Source organism: Hordeum vulgare, chromosome 6H (assembly GCF_904849725.1).
Source record: "Hordeum vulgare subsp. vulgare chromosome 6H, MorexV3_pseudomolecules_assembly, whole genome shotgun sequence".
Taxonomy (NCBI): domain Eukaryota; kingdom Viridiplantae; phylum Streptophyta; class Magnoliopsida; order Poales; family Poaceae; genus Hordeum; species Hordeum vulgare.
In genome coordinates, this window is record NC_058523.1 from 203,436,396 (window position 1) to 203,458,070 (window position 21,675).

Below are 21,675 nucleotides of genomic sequence, written 5' to 3' on the forward strand. Positions count from 1 at the left end.
TATAGAGGATATCAAGTATCTCGTTCTTATTAAGAGGGTGATCGGGCAAAGCATTTTGTAGTTGGACGAGCCTCCCCCAAGCTTATGGAAGACTCTCTTCTTGGAGTTGAGCAAAGTTGTATATTTCCTGCAAGGCAGCTTGCTTCTTATGGGCAGGGAAATATTTCTCACAGAAGTAATAGACCATCTCCTGGGGACTACACACACATCCAGGAGCGAGCGAGGTGAACCAGGCTTTAGCGTCATCCTTTAGAGAGAAAGGAAACAACTTAAGGATATTGTAGTGATGGATCTTCTCCTCATTAGTGAAAATGGTGGCTATATCGTGTAGTTTGGCAAGATGGGCTACGACCGTCTCAGACTCATAACCGTGAAAAGGATCAGATTCGACTATGGAGATTATCTCAGGATCGACAGAGAATTCATAATCCTTATCGGTGATAAAGATAGGTGAAGTGGCAAACTTGGCTTCCCGACATTTTTCCTTCCACTTGAGAAGTAATTTCTCAGCGTCATAGGAATCCTTACACGCAAGAAAATCTCAGCTATCTTTCCTCCGTAACGTAACCCTCAGGTATATCACGCAATTCATATCTAGGAGAGCTAGATCTAGCAGGAGCAAAAGCAGGTTCTATCTCAATAGTATCGGCAGTATCAGAAGCATCACGAGCATTGGGAGTAACTCTAGCAATATGAGCATCAAGGAACACTCCTAGTGGAACATCAGGCAAAGTAGTATCTCTAGCAGTATCAAGCATAGCATGATCAGGAAAAATAGCATCTCTAGCATCATCAGGCAAAGCAGTATCAAGCATAGCATCTCTAGCAGTATCAAGCATAGTATCATCAGGCATAGTATCAAGCATAACATCTCTAGCAGTATCAGGCATAGTATCAAGCATAGCATCTCAAGTAGTAGCATCATAAGCATCATCAAGCACAGGCGACATATCACGATTTCTAGCAGGAGGTGATGTCGCAAACTTACTCATAACTGAAGGTGAATCAAGTGCAGAGGTAGATGGCAATTCCTTACCTCCACTCGTAGTTGAGGGCAAGACTTTGGTCTTTGGATCCTTGAGATTCTTCATAGTGATCAGCAAATATAAATCCCAAGTGACTCAGATAATATAGCAATACCTCCCCGACAACGGCGCCAGAAAAATGCTTGACGTCAACTGTTCTTCCCCTTGCAACGGCTCCATAAGAATGCTGCTAGCACTCTCCGGCAATCGAAACTAGAAGAAAGTTGTTGACGGCCCACAAGTGCATGGGATCGTAGCAGTTTTCGAGGGTAGAGTGTTCAACCCAAAATTATTGGTCCGCCTATAGGAGGTGAGACGATACTCTCAAGTATTAGCAGCTGAATATGTCAGATTCAACCACACCTGAAAGATTAGTATCTGCAAGCAAAGTATCAGTAGCAAAGTAGTTTGATAACAACGATGTCAGAAACAATCTGTTGATGGCAGACTATTCCTAACGATGGTATCAATGGCGCCAAGTTGCCTCGTTCACCGAAGTTGTCAGTTCCTGTCAATTACCAGCGAACCAAAATTGTAGCAAGTAGTAGCAGTGTAACAAGCAATAGCAGCGGCAAGGAACAGTAGTAGTGACAGCAGCAGCAGAGCAGGACAAGTAACAGCAGTAGCAACAGTAGTAGCAGCAGCAGAGCAAGACAAGTAAAAGCAGTAGCAACAGTAGTAGCAGTAGTGGGACAAACTCATAGGCAATGGGCGGTGATTTATTTGGATGATATTCATCATGCAACAGTTATAACACGAAGAGATATGTGGCTAGCTCCCGTTCATCAATGTGATGTAGGCATGCATTCTGTGTGTCGTCATACGTGCTTAGGGAAAAGAACTTGCATGAAATCTATTGTCCATCCCTCCCGTGGCAGCGGGGTACAAAAGGAAACTATGGGATATTAAGGTTCTCCTTTTAATAAAGAACCGGACCAACTCATTAGCACTTGGTGAACACATGAACTCCTCAAACTATGGTCATCATCGGGAGTGGTTCCGGTTATTGGCACTCCGGGGTTGCCGGATCATAACACATAGTAGGTAACTACAACTTGCAAGATCGGATCTAAAACAGACATATATTGGTGACAACATAATAATTTCAGATCTAAAATCATGGCACTCAGGCCCTAGTGACAAGCATTAAGCCTGGCAAAGTAGTAGCAACATCAATCTCAGAACATAGTGGATACTAGGGATCGATCCCCATCAAAACTAACTAGATTACATGATAGATCTCATCCTACTCATCACCGCCCAGCGAGCCTACAAATAGATTACTCACGAACGACGAAGAACTTCATGTAATTGGAGAGGGAAGAAGGTTGATGATGACGATGGCGATGATTTCCCCTCTCCGGAGCCCAAGACGGACTCCAGATCTGCCCTGCAGATGAAGAACAAGTGGTGGCGGCGCCTCCGTATCCCAAACGCGACGAAAACTTCTCTTTTTATTTTTTCTGGGATGAAAGTGAACTTATAGACCTGAGGTTGGGGGCGACAGAGCTGTGTGGGCCCCACAAGCCTGCCCACCACCACGAGGGGGGTGGTGGCGGAGCCAGGGCTTGTGGCGAACTGGTTCACCGCCTCAGGCGGAACTTGGCCCAGATATTTTTTGTATTTTCCAAAATTCCTCCCCGTAGATTTTCAGGACGTTTGGATAACTTTGATTTCTGCACAAAAATAACACCAAGGCAATTCTGCTGAAAACAGCGTCAGTCCAGGTTAGTTCCATTCAAATCATGCAAATTAGAGTCCAAAACAAGGGCAAAAGAATTTGGGAAAGTAGATATGATGGAGACGTATCAACTTCCTCTCAACGGCGATGCCGTTACGGGTCCTGTCAGGGCCGTTAACTAGCGACAGCGGGTTGGCCTCTTAGTTGGTGTTGAACCCGCTCCCGCTCTGGAAGGCAAGCCTTATCCCTAAAAAATGAAGCATTCCTAGTTAAAAGAAGTGAGAGGAGGACAGTGCCTTGCGGATGCCGATGACATTGTCATGCAACAATATTCTCGGGCCTATCTTTGGTATATACTAACCAAAGTAGTCTTCACAGACGCAACTGGTAACTCGGCACTCTGGATGTATTTGGAGAGCCTAAGGAACTGGGATGTTCCGCTTAGCTGGGGTTCAGCAGCACTAACATACTTGTATCGTCTAGTGAGAGCTATCTACTGCAAACATTTTATTTTTAATTTGTCATGCGTCACACATTGCTAACATTTATGTATAATTGAAGTTGGATCAGGCCTCAATGAGGACAAAAGATTCATCTTCATTGTGTGGGTTTGTGTGGAGCCTCTCTCTGTGGATGTGGGAGCGATTGCCGGTTGGACGGCCCATGTTAAAGAGTCCTGATCACCCAAACCCCAATCCACATGAAGGCCTTCATCATGAAGATCCATATCGTTGGCTGACAGTTGCCTATCATTGGGATCAGGTGCCTGTTTACACAAGAAGCTCTCATTTGCGATACAAGTGCTATGTGAATGAGTTGGACACCTTAACTGCTGAGCATTTACGAACATTTCAGTTCCTTGTATTGTATGTTTTTCGGACGGCCATATTAGAACGCGTCCCTAACATCTCAGCTCGCCTATTGTTGTAGGTTTTCTGGCGGCCTTATGAGGAAGATCGTCAGTACGACCTCAACTAGATGTGCACGCGTGATAGTAATATTTGGAGGTCTAGGTGTCCAATGATATGCTTTTATGCTGTCGAGTACCACTTTGTAGACCGTGTTGCCACGCAATTTGGGATATGTCAAGGTATTCCAACTGAGTTGACCAGCAGTGTAATCACAAATCTGCATCGGCAAGCCAAAATGTTTCATGAGATTTTGCACTATAGCATTGTAAAAGTTTATGTTTGATAATTGTTTAAACCACCGTGTATCGTTTTAGGTATAGTCGAAGGAACAATCAGGATATATCTGATTGGGCTACCCAACACCAATCATGGATAGCAATGTGGAATCAGAGAGATAAGTTTATTGAAAAAGAGGAAAGACCCCCACAATGATTCTGCCTACCAGGAATACCTTGTGTCGTATGCGGAGTGTTACCGGTAGAAGCTTAATCCCGGTTGGACTAGGGAAGAGTGGTCTGAGTTGGTGTCAGAAGATCCATCTGCTGTAGAAGGGTATCATGCCTTCAACATGGTTGTGCGAGAGACCGTAGGGAGTCAAGTGGACTATGCACCCATGCATGATGAACTAGTAAGTGAATGAATCAGACCCAACCACAACATTACATTGTCTTCTTCAATTCTGAATGTTTGTTGTGTTAATGAATTGAAGGGTAGAGAGTTCCTTTTGTGCGTGAACGATGCCAATGTAGTACTTAGTCATCCCCCAGGAGGTGCATCATCTGAGAGAACTCTTAGGACCGCGTTGGAGGTATGATCATGTTTACAAATGTTTGTCGTAATGAATTACTTATTTGCGTCTAACATAGTGTTTCATGTTTTCTCAGAAGTTTAGGTCAAGGTTCCACAAGTGGGCAGCTATGCTTTCTTGCCACGGTGCTCAGTCCGTGGACGTGTTTACAGGTGGTACAAGCCGCTCCTCTAGAGCTCGACGTCGTCAGCTGACCATTGATGACATAGAAGAAGAGGAAGGAGAAGAGACGGCACATGACCATGAGGTAGATATTCATGCTCCACAACCGTCACAGTCCAAGAAGAAGAAGACACCACGTGCAGTGAGAAAGAAGAAATTAAATTCTCGGCTTCGTAGCCCAGAGCATAGTCGTAAGAATTTGCCTAAGGGGATGCGGATTGAAGAAGAGGAAGACGAGGAAGAGGAGGAAGATATAGAAGAGGAAGAGGCAGAGGGAGAATAGTCTAGCAAAGAAGGGGACGAGGAAGTGACTACCAGAAAGGGGAAAGCAGCGAAGAGAGGAAGAAGGAAGTGAAGTGAAGTGAAGTGCACTTCATATGTTATCTTTAATTTGTGAACCTGTCGTGAAGTGAACTTGTCGTGTAGTGAACACCTTATGTTATCTTAAATTCTTGAAGTTCTCATGTAGTGAACACCTTATGTTATCTTGAATTCGTGAACATGTCATGAAATGAAATGAAGTGCACCTGTTATGTTATCTTTAATTTGTGTACTTGTTATGAATGATAAAGATTACATAGTTGGAATGATAAATATTACATAGTTGGAATGATAAAGATTACATAGTTGGAATGATAAAGATTATATAGTTGGAATGATAAAGATTGTATAGTTGGAATGATAAAGATTGCATAGTTGGAATGATAAAGATTGTATAGTTTAAATGATAAAGATTGCATAGTTCAAATGATAAAGAAGGATTACATAGTTGAAATGATAACGATTACATAGTCCAAATGATAAAGATTACATAGTTCAAATGATAAAGATTACATAGTTCAAATGATAAAGATTACATAACAGGCTGATGGATATATGTCATTATAGTTTCAAATGACAAAGATTACATAGGGTAATTGTCGTTAGGTCCAGGATTGCAGCAAATGACATCATTTCTTTCTTCAACCCATGCCCAACGAGAAGCCTGCTTCGGCAGTAGAGAAAAAGGTTGCCTCACTAACCAATCAATGACCTGGCCATGGTTGTGAATGTTAAACTGCTGATGTTCTTCCCTTGTTGCACACAGTGCAACTTGCATTGCAAGTTCACGCCGACAATCTTTTTCCCTCTTCTTCAGCTTCTTGATCTCGCTCTCTTTTTGTCGATTATTTTTTGGGAAACGTCCTTACAGAAATAGTAGTTTGAAAAGGCTCTACAAGCCGCATTCAATGCATCAACGATTGTCACCCAATAGTTCATTTTTTCCTCAATAAAGTCGCGTTCATGCTTCCTCGCCACCTCAGCAGAAGCCTCAACGTAAATGAACAGTCTCATCCTGTATTTCAGAAAATACCTACTCAATACACACTAACTACTCAATACACACCAAATTTAGCAAGGTTTTCTCTAAGATGTAAAAAATGTAAGATGTACAAAATGTATCATAATATAGAAGTTTTAACAAAAAAAATTGGATGAATCGGAGGAGAATACTACAAGGAACAATGTTTATGGATAGATTTATGTTAGGGAATCACCTTTTGCTTGGATTCGATGGGGGTCTTGAGGGGAAGGAGTTAGGAGGGGAGCAGAAATGAAGCAGCAATGGAAGGAGGTAGGGGAAAGTGAGTGTGGTGGGACCCACTCCAACAGTCCACCAGATAATAGTTGGGTTCAGTGCCCAGACGCAAGGGTCCCTGGCGTCTGGTCATCTGGCCAGGACGAGACGCCAGGGTCCATGGCTTGTGGGTACGCGCAAGTGGCACCAGAAGGTTTGCACTATATTGGCCTTATGAGACGCCAGGGACCCTTGCGTCTGGGTCTGGGGGCAGACGCTAGGGTCCCTGGCATTAGGACCCTTTGCCACGTCATCTTGTCAACGGGGCAGATCGAGCGAGCCATCATGAGACGCCAGGGTCCGTGGCGTCTGCAGTGCAACCCAGACGCCAAGGACGTTGGCGTTACGCAAATAGGTCAAATTAGAAAAAAAATCAAATGCAGGTCGGATCCGTATTTTCTTCGGCTTAAAGGTTATAACCAAAAAATCGGCCCATTGTGTGAGCCATGTACATCATACTATATCTTGTCTGTGTGACTAGTGTGACACTGCAGCTCGACGCTGCTCAGGATCACATGAGCCTTTCAGCCGAGGAGAGTGACCTGCGCTCCAAGCTGAAATTGAGATCTTTGGGGCTGGTTGTGCTTCTTAAAGTAAAGCTTCGTCAGAGGAGTAGGGTACTCTGGTTAAGGGCTGGTAATGCCAACACTAGTTTTTTTCAAAGGAAAGCAAATGCCAGGCAAAATCGCAGCACGATCCATGTGTTACATGGCCCAGACGGGGTGGTTTCTAATAATGAGGAGATGACCGAGCTGGCCCGAAACCACTTCTTCAACATCTTCGGGCAGACTTCTAGTACAACGACCACATTAGACTCGGAGGAGCTGGACCTAAATTGGGTCGACCTGTCTGACATTGATTGTGAATTCACCCTAGAGGAAATCAGGCAAACCATTAATGATATGCCTTCGGACAAGGCGCCGGGGCCTGATGGATTCTCTGGTGGTTTCTATAAGCGTTGCTAGGTAACTGTCAAGCTAGATGTGCTAGCAGCTTTAAATCAACTGCATCGGATGGATAGCAGAGGGATGGCCCAAGTCAATAGAGCGTTCATTGTGCTAAACCCAAAAAAGGAGGGGGGCAGACAGCTTATTGGACTTTCGTCCAATCTCCCTGGTGCATAGCATTATAAATTTTTTCACTAAGCTCCTTGCCAGGCGCCTGACGCCAAAGCTCGCTGATTTGATTGATCACTACCAGAGTGATTTCATTAAGACTCGAAGTATCCAGGAGAACTATGTCTATGTGCAAAACACGACCAAATATTTGCATAAGTCTAAGAAGCCGTCCATTCTACTCAAGCTTGATATTGCGAAGGCCTTTGACTTCGTCTCTTGGGATTACATTCTCGACATGCTACGGGCGAGAGGATTCAGTCAGCGTTGGCGCGACTCGATCGCGATGCTTTTGAGTTCCTCTTCTTCTCGGGTGCTCATCAATGGCCAACAATCGGACAATGTGCTTCATACGAAGGGTCTCAGGCAGGGGGATCCAATTTCCCCCTTCCTCTTTCTTCTTGCGATGGACCCTCTACAATGAATGATAAGCCTTGCAACTAAAGAGGGCGTCCTCTCCATGCTGCCTGGACGAAGGAAGATAATGCGCTGCTCCTTCTACGCAGATGATGTCGCAATGTTCATCAATCCACATGAGCGTGATGCGCGCATGGTCAAGCTACTGCTAGATAGTTTTGCCTCCGCCTCACCCCTTCGCATGAATGCCTCCAAGAGCATGGCTTTGCCCATCCGCTGTGCAAATCTTGGGCTTTCACGCATTCTTGCTCCATTAGGCATTCCGGTAAAGCAGTTTCCAACAACATACCTCGGAATGCCTCTCTCGCTAAGAGCCTGACTAAGGTGGATCTTGAACCCTTAGTTCTCAAGTTTGGAAGCCGTTTGTCCGGTTGGAAAGGTGGAATGGTGGCAAAGAGCGGGAGACTAGTGCTTCTTAAATGTAATCTTGCCGCCCTTGCAGTCTATCTGATGACAGTGCACTGCATACCGTCTGGGGTACTCCAGCAAATAACAAAACTTTGTCGTGCTTGGGTGTGGAATGGAGAGAGTATCTGTAATGGAGGTCAATGCAGGGTGGCTTGGAGTATCGTTTGTCTACCAAAATACCTGGGTGGGCTTGGTGTCCTAGATTTTGGTAAATTTGGAATCACGTTGAGGCTTTGGTGGCTCTAGCTGGCTTGGTAAGATGCGCAAAGGCCACGGGATCAAGGGATGTTGCCATGTAGTTCCAAGGAGAAGGAAATCTTCTCCATGGCAACTGACATTACCTTGGGTGATGGCGCTAGAGCTAGCTTCTGGAATGACTCCTGGCTGCAGGGTCAATGTCCGTAGGTGCTCGCACCAGCGCTATACAAGATTTCAATGAGGAAAAATCGATAGGTAAAGGAGGCGCTAGCAAACGAGACATGGCTTATGGACCTGCAAAGGGGACTTACGGATCACATGACCGAGGAACTTACGAAGCTGGCAGCTTTGTTGGATGACGTTGAGCTGCACCACGGCCAGACACATGAGATTGTCTGGCGGTTCTCGCAGGACGGAACCTACTCTGCAAAGTCTGCATACCTGTTACAATTTGAGAGGGCGATCAATTTTGACTGCCATCATCTAGTCTGGGGTGCGTGGGCTCCTCGTAAATGCAGATTTTTCGTGTGGACTGCTATCTTGGGCAGAGTGCTTACTGCCGATGTCCTTCTTCAGCGTCGATGGGTAAACAAGTACTTTTGCCCATTATGTATGCGGAACCTAGAGACCACTTTCCACCTCCTCGTGGACTGCCCATGGTCTAGACACATTTGGGACGCTATTACGACAATGACAAATTTGCCTTCTCTGGATTTGGCAACATGGAGCGACTCCTCAGATCTCAAAAGATGGATGAACAGTAGATTCAGGATAGCTACGGCTGATAGAAGGAAGGCAATTTTAACAGTGATGCAATTGGTCCTATAGGAAATATGGCGGGAGAGGAATCGGCGTCTTTTCAGCAACGATGAAAAACACAAGAATGTTTTCCTTACTAAAGTCAAAGATGAGATTCATCACTGGAATATGGCAGGAGCAGGCATCCCATTTGATCCTGGTTGAGGTGGGAGAGTAAATCTCCCCACCCAGCCTCTTTTTCCTCTTCTTCCTTTGTGCTTCTTTTTTTGCCTTGTTTGGCTTTTACGTATTAGGACCCATGCTGGTCACTTTGGAACAGTTCTGTACGTGTTTTCCCTGTGTTCAATTAATTCGGCAATCCATTGTCGACATTAAAAAAAAAACTAGTGCGACAACTCGCGAGAACCCCCAACACAAAGTGATCACTGTAGTCACAAGGCATTATGACATCTTTTGAACCAACCCAGAACAGAGTTACATCCTACTTATCCATGCTTTTCAGTTTCATTATATAGGTTGTACCAATTATATATTTTGAACTAAATATGCAATTGGTAAACAATTTGGATATTAGTATTCCCAATATTTTAAATCTTCAAAACAAGATCAATTTCGAACAATTTAAAAAATTGAAACAAAAAATACGAGACCATATTGAAACTTATATGAAACTATTACATGTGTGTTTCATCGTATTTTTACATGTTTCATTTTTTTATTACAAGGTTTCACTACTTTTTCATTCTGGATTTCAGTACTATTTCATTTAGGTTTCTTTTCAGTTTTCGTACCTTTTGAATAGGTTTCATATCATTTTGTTAAATTATGTTTCATGGTTAGGCTGGGCACTGGAAGTTTTCTCTTCACATATTTTCTATATGATATCATTTTTATGTCATCACAATTTTACATGTTTTCATCACTTATTCAAACATTCCCCTTTGCATGTTTTTGTTATTGTCTTATTCCACCATTGATCCATGTTTCAACTCAAATTTGATATTAGTTTTATTATAGTTTATTACATTCACATTTACAAGTTTTTATTGTCCGCTACGGTTTTATTCTCGTATCATCTCACATTTCATCAAAATTTCATTATGGTATATAAACTGAATTTACACTTGTTTAAAGCATGTTCAAGTTTGATCCTGTTTTAAAGATTTAAATGCCATAAACACAAATCTACAAATTTAAATGTTTGCCGAATTTTAGTATCAGACTAGAAGTATGAGTGAGTGGATTGTGGGATGAAAGAAAAATAAAATAGTCTAAGTGTAATAAATGTCTACTTTTATATGAGGAAAACTTTGCCTTCAGTGGGCCCATCCCTTGTATGGTGTCCGTCCTCGGCGCCAGCCCGCCGTGCGCGCCTGGCCTCACTGTGTTGCTCGCTGCGTCGCTCGCCTTGCTGTGTCGCTCACGCGCTCGCCTGGTCGTGCCGCTCCTCCCGCCTCTTTGTGTCGCTCGCCGTGCCACTCGCCACGCCCGTTGCACCGCTCAACCTCGCCATGCCCGGCTCTGGCCACGTCGCACCGCCCACCGTGCCACTTGGCCTAGCACCCGCCCCGCTCTGGCCTCGTAGCACCACCCGCCTGTTCGCGCCGCTCACCCCGCCTCGGCCGTGCCGCTCGGCCTCGGCCCACCTCGCGCTCCCCGTCGTTTGGCCGCGCCCGCCTCGCCTCACCCCTCGTGCGCTTCACAACTCGGCCGCGCCGTGAAATGACATGTGCTTGGCCACGCCGGGGTCGGGTACAGAGGTGGAAAGATGTGGGGTGGGGGTGGGCCAGTGAATAATGAAAATGAGGGAGCTCTTGGATGGGTGTGTGGGTGACAGGTGGGTGAGACCCAGACAAAGACGGACGGGTATAGAAAACGTCAGCTTTATGTTCATGGGTGGCCCAAATGTGACCCATTTCTAATTTAATTTTGATTTCTAAATTGGTTCGAACAGACACAAATCGGACGCAAAATGCAAATCAATCATTATGTTAGGCAATCATTTTTATCCACGTGGTTCCAAATAGACATGAACGGACGAAATGGATCCTCTACAGTAAATTGCACGGTGAAAAACCCTGATGAACCGTGGCCGAGAACCGCCTCCTGACGGACTGCTCCAGTCTTTGTCATGTGGCAGTGCCATCACTTCACTGGGCAAAATTGACAAAAATGACCCCTGGGGGGAAAGAACTCACGGAGTGACCCCTTAGGGAAAATATGTCACCCGGCTGACCCTTTTGTGTGGCGCCCGACACCTAGGCGCCACACTACACTGTGTGACACCTAGCCGTTCGGCGCCACACCCCCGACCACCTGGCAGAGAGGGCCCACCCCCTAGGCCGTGTGACGCCTAAGCCTCAGGCGTCACACATTGTAATGTGTGGCGCCGAACGCTTAGGCGCCACACATTGACTTAACTGCCCACGGGCCAACCCCCTCCCCACGCCCTCCCCACCCCCTCCTCATTCCCCTCCCCCACCCCCCTCTCCTAGCCACTGTGTGTGGCGCCTAAGGCTTAGGCGTTGCACATGTGTGGCGCCTAAGCCTTAGGCGCCACACATGTAAAAACCTGTTGGAAGCTGAATTTTGACAGGTATGCAACATTTTGACAACACATATTTTCACAGCATATATTTTGACAGAAATTTAGAACATATGACAGCAACACAAACAACCGAAGTTCACATTTATATTTAAATCTAACACCAACAACACAAGTGCAAATGATTGTTCACAAGTGCAACATCAACACCAACAACACAAGTTCACAACTCCTAATGGTTCACAAGTGCAACATCAACACCAACAACAAAATTAAAATGGTTTGCAAATGATTGAAAACTCCAAATGGCTCCGGTTCACATCTTGGGGCCTCGTCCCCTCTTAGAAACTAGCTTCTTTCTTCTAGAAACAACAAATTGCTCTTGGTCATCCGACTCATCGTCATCGTCATCGTCATCCTCATCGTCCACGCTTCTCATCCTTGACAAACGAGAGCCCCCGACGACCGGGTTCTTTCCTTTCGCATAATCATCCGGTGAGTACCGCCTAAATTCCTTCCTAGGATTCAACATGTAAGTGGAGCGTTGGAAAGCCTTCAATGGCATCCCGTCCGCAACCTAATACATATGAAGGTTGAAAGTTCAAAGTTGAAGGTTGAAAGTGCACAATGTTTTATGGCTATGTCATACCTCAGGAGTGTCAACATCATCCTCTACAATATTTCTTTGGGTATTAGCTGCCGAGGTAATGTCACCATAGTCCATACGAGCGCCCGAAGAAGCTGAATCGTCTAGAGTATTTCTTTCGGATGAACCGGATCTCGAAGGTGAAACATATTCAGGGTCACGGCAACCTAAAATGTTGGATAGGCGCCGTAACTTCTTTCCTTGTTCCTGTTAGATTCAAATATAAATGACATATATAAGGTACCGTATGTTGCATTCGTGGGCAAAATAATAATAATGACACAACACCTTTATGAAAAGACGAAGTGCAGATTCTCCCTTTTTTCCTCCAGGTGTCTTCTCTAGAATATCTTCGGACTCATCAGCTTGTTTCTTGACCTCTTTGCGCTATGATCACAACACAATGACATGCAAGTGAATAGGTGTACTAGCATTCATACTTAACATAGGTGAGCACACTTACCACAAAGTTCAGGACAGGGGCGAAGGAAGTTTGGTACCCTTCGCGAATTAACTTGTTGTAATCGCCTTGGGAAAGTGCATCGTACTCAGTGGGTTCTTCCAATATGTCATCCTCGTAAGCCGGAGGACAAATCTCGACACGAGTACTCTCGTGAAACCATCTTAGGTAGTTGTTGAACGCAAGCGGACAATGCTGGCGGTACTGGATTCGTTGTATGCTCGAAGCTGCCTGCACACTTTGCTCGAACATAATGACATAGCTCTTATTATGCTTATGCCAATCCTTGATCTTTCGCTGCCTCCTCCTATCAAACTTGCTTTTAACAAAACCCATCAGTAGCTCGCTCAACAATAAGAACAAAACTAATCAGTACTTCTTTTTTGTTACCTGTGAAGCTGTGTGTCCGTGTCCACCCACTCCGGCGGGTGTGGCTGAAAGAACCCAAATTGATGCATCACACGATGCGGGAGATGAAACTCAACCGCCCAATTGCATATAAGGGGACAACGCATTAGCCAAAGATGTTTTTTCCTGCACGCATAGTGGATTGAGCTCGAACGTGTGTGCATCACCAAAGTTTGGCCCGACACCATATGGCTGCCATTCCACCTACAACACAACATAAAAGGCACAATTCATTTTACTCACAACATAAAAGCTGGAAGTCAACTCTGAAACCATCTTACCTGCTCGGGGGTAAGTGAATCCATCTCGTTGGTGTATTGCTTGTACAATAGGTTCACTTCACTTGCCACCTCCGATACCAAGTACCACTTGTAAGCCCATGTAGGTTGCCGTACAGGGTTGCCGTGGTCATCCCAGGTATTCCACTTTGAGCTTTTAGGACGTCCAACAGGTAGGTGTTCCCAGCTCCATACTGAAAGTAGGAGCATACAACCACCAACTCCACCGTCCTTTGTGGTCCTGCGACAAGCATCGTCCAACTACAAGTAACAACAAACATGCATCAGTTTAGCAGAAAAAGATAACAGAGAGTACCTAATATTAACAATTTATTACCTGCCGATACAAGTAAGCCAGTGCGGCCGAGCCCCAACTGAAATTGTTGTCGAAAATAGTCAACGCCTTCAGCCACATCCATGGAGCATTCTTGCCAGTGCCGTCAGCAAAGATAGTCCTAGAGATGACGTACCACATGTACACGCGAGTATATCTCTCGATTACCTCGTCATCTGCGTCCTCAGGACAATGAGAAAAGTTCGCGGCAATCCAAGTGAAAGGAGCGCCGGCCGGGACTCTATCTTTCTTCCCTCCATCTTCTACCTCCGGCTCCTGCGGCGACATACAAATAAGAGCCTCCATTTGTTGCCGCCATTCCTCGGAATCAGTGCTCATACAAAGAGGCTTCCCCTCGATCGGAAGTGCGGTGATCATGGAAACATCTTGAAGAGTAACTGTCATCTCTCCGGTCCGGAGGTGAAAACTATGTGTCTCCGGCCTCCAACGATCAATAAGTGCTGTGACTGCCGCAGCGTTCAGATTGGGCGTTGACCGACTCACAAGCTGAATGAATGGAAGGAGTCCTGTCATCTCGATGTATGGGGTGTACCGTTCATCGTACTGCATTACAGACGATGCCCCATGAGACCGGATCTTCAAGGGGTAAGCTCCTGCAAACAGATAGGAGAAAAAGATATCAAGTGCTTATTACATTTTCAAGTGCTTATTAAATACATGTTTTTTTATCATATGATCTACTTACCATTTTCTTCTCCGACATGAAATAGGCCCGGTGTTCAACGTCATAAACATTATTCAGAAGCCACACCATCCTACAAATCACAAAAAATACTCATATTCAAAAAATTACTCATCTACTAATCCACTAGTCTACATATCCTAACTACTCAAATCCTAAGAACTCATATGAATCTACTCATATACTAACTACTAAAATCCTAAGAACTCATATGAATCTACTCATATCCTAACTACTCAAATCCTAAGAACTCATATGAATCTACTCATATACTAACTACTAAAATCCTAAGAACTAATATCCTAACTACTCATATCAATCTAGTCATATACTAACTATTAATACTAACTACTAATATGAATCTACTAATATACTAACTACTCAAATCCTAAGAACTCATATCCTAACTAGTCAAATCCTAAGAACCTACTCAAATCAATCTACTCAAATCAATCTACTCAACAAAAACCTATTCCACTTGGATAGAAGGATGGGAAACGGAAGAGATTACCTTGGGGGATCAATCCAAGGAAGAAATCATCAGATCTGAAGGAGATGGGGGAGGGGATTAGGGATTCGAAGAGAGCCAGCCGCCGCCGTTGCTGTTTCCGTTTGAATGAGGGAGGGGAATGGGGAGGGGGTGGGGAGGGGGCTGGCCCGTGGCCAGTTATGTCAATGGGTGGCGCCTAAGCGTTCGGCACCATACATTACAATGTGTGACGCCTGAGGCTTAGACGTCACACGGTCTGGGGGTGGGCCCTCTCTGCCAGGTGGTCGGGGGGTGTGGCGCCGAACGGCTAGGCGTCACACAGTGTAGTGTGGCGCCTAGGTGTCGGGTGCCACACAAAAGGGTCAGCCGGGTGACATATTTTCCCCGAGGGGTCACTCCGTGAGTTCTTTCTCTCCAGGGGTTATTTTTGTCAATTTTGCCACTTCACTCGCACTTGACCTGTGAAGAAAGGTATGCATTTGTCCTATGTCTTACCACACACCTTGTCTTGCTGTTCTTTTCGGGTGTGATATTGGGCATCGTCATTTGTGGTGTACAACTCTCCAGTGTTGGACTCCTCGCATGTCGGAGTCTAGCCGTTCAACCAGATGTCAACCCTCCAATTCTTTTTGTCAGTCAGTGGATTCCGTACTGGCACACAATCTAGCGTGCATCCAGGTAGTTTCTGATGAAAGCTCGTAGAAACTGATATATGTGGGCTTTTCTTCTGTGAACTGGTGAACGCAGAAATGTCGAAGTGTCCAAACAGAAGAAGCTTCCATCCAGCTCCGAGAGCTCCCATTTCCATCTTTGCATACGCACCGCAGATGTACGCCTTTTTCCAGTGGATGTCAAGGTTGATGGATCTACTCCAGATTTATTCCATACTTTTCGCTGTTTGCGTATTGAATATTCTCTCTTCCAGGCAAGGGCAATGTCGCTAGTCCAACATAGCGGCAGGAATGCGTGCTGCTTAGCAGGGAGCAGATCCGTGCACTACTGGGTTGTCACAATCTGTCGTTTTTACTCCGAACAGAACGGAAATGTCTGTCACGTGCCATCATACAATTCTTTACCTTAAAAATCAGAAAGAGGAAGCTTCTATGGTTCTTCTGAGGTTTTCAATTTCTTGGTCGGTTGTTTCACCGGAATGTGACGGATAATTTGTTGGTTTGGACCTAAAAGTCTAACAAAATACAGATCTGACATAACTTTTTTAAAAAATCCAATCAGACCTCTTTACGTGACGCCAACATACCTGACGTCTGAATTACACGGGAGACATCAGGGACCATGTTGTCTGGTACAGGCCTGCTCGATCCCCCTTTCGTTGATCGGCTGACGTGGTAAAGGGATAGACGTCGGGGTCCCTGATGTTTGGTCGCCACACCGAGACGCCGCGCACCCTGGCGTCTGGTCCGGGTAAGTTACATAGCGCGAGGGCCCTTTCCCACCCGGGCATCTTCTTCCTCCTCCTCCACCAGAGTCCAGAATGCATCTCTCTCGCCCCCCTCTTCCCCCTTACCACCCCCCTTGATCTACTCCCTCCTCCACCACAATTCATAGATGCGACCCCCTCCCCCCAAGCTTCATCGGGGTAATCTCCCTCAATCCCTTCAATTTCTTTTTGCTTTAACATCTTACTTTGATAGTATTTTTCTATATTAGGTTATGTTAGATTAGATGATTTTGTCTTAGTTTTAGGGATTGTTTTATAGTTGTTAGATGATATAGTTCAATATGTTAGGTAGATTTTATGTGGGGATCGGATTAGATGATTTTGCCTTAGTTTTAGGGATCGGATTAGATGTTAGATTTTTTTTTTGTGTAGTTCAATATGTTAGGCAGATTTCATTTTGGCCTTTAGGTCATTTTATTTTTTTGTATAGTTCAATATGTTAGGCAAATTTTATTTTGGCCTTTAGGTCATTTTATTTTTTGTGTAGTTCAATATGATAGACGATATAGTTGTATAGCGGTAGTACAATGCAGATAGAGAGACAATTTACTTTGAAATATTGTGAAATATTTAGCATCTGATCATGAACGTTATATATGGATAGTGAAAACATAAATAGACGAGAACTGAGAGCTGGCAGCTCATTTTGACACTTGGGATCTTAAAAAGGAAATGAAAAATAGCTCAAATTTAGTGGTAGTCTAATTCAGCTATAGAGTTCAGTTGCTCTGGAATGTTGTGAAATATGTAGCCTGTGGTCATGCAAGACATAAATGAGAGAGCGTGAAAGAACAAACAATGATTTTGGCGTTTGGGTCATTTTATCTTTTGTATAGTTCAATATGTTAGATGATATAGTTGTGTAGTTGTAGATTTTGACAAATGGACATGTTGTTTAATATGTTGGATGATGATATAGGTGGACGTACTATTGGAATTTTTTTTAATATGTTGGATGATCATATAGATGGACATATTGTTGGCATTTTTTTTGCAAAAGAGATGATGAAATTTTATGTTTGCTATTTTTTGGTAGGATGGTGGGTGATGATGGCCCTTGGTATGACGGGTTAATCGAAGAGTTCGACAGAGAGCACTGTGCTCGTGCCATTGAGAATCGGAAGCTAAGAAATTTGACTTATCAATTATTCGTGTTTTTATGTGTGTTTATCGTATTATTTGATGGTGGATGATGATGGCCCTTGGTATGACAGGTTATTTGACTTATCAATGATATGAAGCTCACATTCTTTTCAGCATGTAGTAGCTATGCGCTTGAGGGGTCATGGTGTGAATGACTTTCCGTACGACGTGCGATACGAGTCGTACATTGCAAGATTGGGTCTTCTCCCCTTTGTGTTGCAATTCAAGCGAACCCCACCACCGGTGAACCATGCAACGCTCACCGCACTTACGGATCATTGGAGGCCCGAGACACACTCTTTCCACCTTGCCTGTGGGGAGGACATGGCCATGATAAGCGGCCTTCCTATCAACGGCTTTGCTCTTACTGGTCATGTTAGTGTCTTTAACTCGCGAGACCAGGTTGGCTTTTTTAATTGGTGTTCAGCCCCTCCCCCTCTACCAGGCAAGGCTGATAGCTCTAAAGTGAAGCATTCCTGGCTAAAAGAAGCCAGAGGACAAAATTCGTGCCCTGCGGATGCCGATGAGATGGTTGTGCAGCAGTATGCTCGGGCCTATCTTTGGTATGTACTAAAGAAAGTTGTCTTCACATAGGCAACCGAGAATTCAGCCATCTGGATGTATTTGGAGCTACCTATGGACTGGGATACTCAGTATAGCTGGGGTTCAGCAGCACTAGCATACTTGTATCGTCAAGTAAGAGCTATCTGCAGACATTTATATTTCATTTGCCATGCTCCACACATTGCTAACATGTATATTTAATTGTAGTAGGACCAGGCGTCAACGAGGACAAAAGACACATCTTCATTTTGCGGGTTTGTGTGGAGCCTCTGTGTGTGGACGTGGGAGCGGTTACCGGTTGGACGACCCATGTTAAAGGACCCTGATAACCCAAACCCCAATCCGCATGAAGGTCTTCATGATCAAGATCCATATCGGCGCCCCACAATTGCCTATTGTTGGGATCAGGTGTCTGTTTACACCGGAAGCTCTGATGTGCGATACAAGTGTTATGTGAACGAGCTCGACACCTTAACTGCTGAGCAGGTACCAACATTTGAGCTCCTCCTATTGTAGGTTTTCTGACGTCCTTATGAGAATGTGTACCTAACATCTCAGCTCATCCTATTGTAGGTTTTCTGGCGGCCTTATGAGATTGATCGTGATTTTGACCTCAACGAGATGTGCACGTGTGATAATCTTCTTTGGTGGGCGAGGTGTCCAATGATATGCTTTTAAGCTGTCAAGTATCACTTTGTAGACCATGTAGCCAGGCAATATGGGACACGACAAGGTATTCCAATTGAGGAGAACAAGGGGGTAATCACAAATCTGCATCAATGAGAAAAAATATCTAGGAGATTTGTACTATAGCATTGTGAAAGTCTATGTTTGCTAATGGTTTAAAACGAGCATCGTTTGGAGGTTCAGTCGAAGGAACAATCAGGATATATCGGATTGGGCAAACAAACACTATCACTGGATAGCAATGTGGAATCAGAGAGAGACATTAGTGGACTCATAGAATAGACCCCACAATGATTCAGCCTACCAGAAATATCTTGTGTGGTATGGGCAGCGTTACCAGTTGAAGCTTAAGCCCGGTTGGACTCAGGAGGAGTGGTCCGAGTTGGTGTCGGAACACCCATCAGCTGCAAAAGGTTATCATGCCTTGAACATGGTTGTGTGAGAGACCGTAGGGAGTCGAGTTGACTATGCACCCACGCATGACGAATTGGTAATTGAATAAACCAGAACCAACTTGCATCACCTTGTCTTTTTCAAATATGAATGTTTGTTTTGTTAATGAATTGAAGGGAAGAGAGTTCCTTATGTGCGTGAACGATGCCAATGTAGCACTAAGTCATCCCCCAGGAGGTGGATTATCTCCGAGAACTCTTAGGACCACGGTGAAGGTATGACCATGTTTACAAATGTTTGTCTTAATGGATTAGTTATTTGCATCTAACATATTGTGTTGTGTTGTCGCAGAAGTTTAGGACAAGGTTCCACAAGTGCGTATCTATGCTTTCTTGCTATGGTGTTTAGTCCGTGGACGTGTTTACAGGTGGTACTAGCCGCTCCTCTAGAGCTAGACGTCGTCATCTCACCATCGATGATACGGAAGAAGAGGAACAAATACAAGAGGAGCATGCACGGGAGCATGAGGTAGATATTGATGCTCCAGAGCCGTCACAACCGATGAAGAAGAAGAAGAAAGGCAAAGATAAGACACCACGTGTGTCGAGAAAGAAGATACTTAATTCTCAATCTTCGAGTCTGATGTATCCTCGTAAGCTTTTGCCTAAGGGGATGATTAGAGGAGACGAGGAGGAGACTAGCGTAGAACAGGAAGAGGAAGAGGTATTATAGGAGGAGTCTAGTTAAGAAGAAGAGGAGGAAGTGCCTAGAAGAAAGGGGAAAGCTACGAAGAGAGGAAGAAGGAAGTGAGCATGAAAGGTCGTGAACTTGTTTAGAGAACTTGTTACGTTATCTTCAATTTGTGAACTTGTTATGGTGTCTTCAATTCGTGAACTTGTTATGTTATCTTCAATTCGTGAACTTGTTATGTTATCTTGAATTTGTATGTACTTATCGTGTAGTGAATTTGTTATGTTATCTTCAATTCGTGAACTTGTTATATTATCTTGAATTTGTATGAACTTATCGTGTAATGAATACTAGATACATTGCACTAAAATGTTGTCCTTTTAGGCCAAATGCCTCTCCCCATGGCGTCTGGGTGTGCACCAAGAATACTAGAGGCTTTGCACTAAAATGTAGGACCCACACGCCAAGGTCCCTAACGTCTCGTGAAGCATCCTTTTAGGCCAAACGCCACTCCCCATGGTGTCCGGGTGTGCACCAGGAACACCAGAGGCTTTGCACTAAAATGCAGGACCCAAACGCTAAGGTCTCTGGCGTCTGGTGATGTGTCCTTTTAGGCCAAATTCCACTCCCCATGGCATCTGGGTGTGCACCAGGAATACGAGAGACTTTGCACTAAAATGCAGGACCCAGACGCCAAGGTCCCTGGCGTCTGTTGATGTGTCCTTTTAGGCCAAATGCCACTCCCCGGTGACCTGATCTTTTATACCGAATGCATAGTCTCGACAACAACAAAGTTCACATACATAGTCTTGACAACGACAAAGTTCATATACAGTCTCGACAACGACAAATTCAACGCACATTTGGTTCACATACATAGTCTCGACAACGAAAATTCAACACACATTTGGTTCACATACATAGTCTCGACAACGACAAATTCAACACACATTTGGTGCCCATACATAGTCTCGACAATGACAAGTTCAACCTGATCACCAACGCATTTGAAATGAACCCCCTGTCAAGTGAGTAGTACGTGGCCATTTTCCCATCTTGTCGCTTGCCTCGTCCTCTACTTGTGCATCACGAGTCCTTGCAAGCTTTCTTGCCCTCTGTTCTAGACGAGCCTACTTCTCTTTGCGCTTCTTCTGTTCCTCACGCTTCTTGCACTCGTTCTTCTCCTTGGCACGATGCTCCCTCTCCTCCTCATGTGCTAAATATTCATTAAAAAGGCATTGCCTCCACATGGCGTCTCGATATTGGTCCTCTTGGACACGTTGGTGTACTTCTTGATCTATCGAAGTGAAGTACTTGCAAAGAGGCGGAGGCGACTACATAAAAGACATGTTTGAATTAGTAATATGAGTTCAAACAAATTAAACACATTTGGATGTCACATATAACATACCGGTGGAAAGTCATATGCGTTAGTTGGCCGTGCACGGTCATGTGCGTAGTTGGGACACACGAAAAATCTTCTGCCTTTTGTCCATTCTTTTTCATGGTCAATCGACACCTTCACCTTACAAACATCAACACACCAACATGGTGGTGTGGGCACATCCTTCTCCTTGGTCTTGTCCAACTCGACCGCCATCCACTTCTTTGGCATGTCCTCTTGGTCGGCGCACGACGGCCTCGTCATGGAATAGGATGAAGCCATGCCTACAAAATGAATAAGCACTTTTTAGCAAAATACAAAAACAAAATATTTAAATAGAACATAATAATACAAAAAATCAAATCACTTATATGAACACATAATATACC

General features: G+C 44.5%; 1 long non-coding RNA gene across 1 annotated transcript; it reads left to right on the plus strand.

The window, feature by feature from the left end:
- Positions 1-16,434: 16,434 nt before the first annotated feature.
- LOC123404397 lies at positions 16,435-19,303 on the plus strand. The gene is made up of 4 exons (XR_006611782.1): positions 16,435-16,563; positions 17,462-18,264; positions 18,340-18,618; positions 18,706-19,303. It is a non-coding gene; the product is annotated as an uncharacterized LOC123404397 (long non-coding RNA).
- Positions 19,304-21,675: the final 2,372 nt, after the last annotated feature.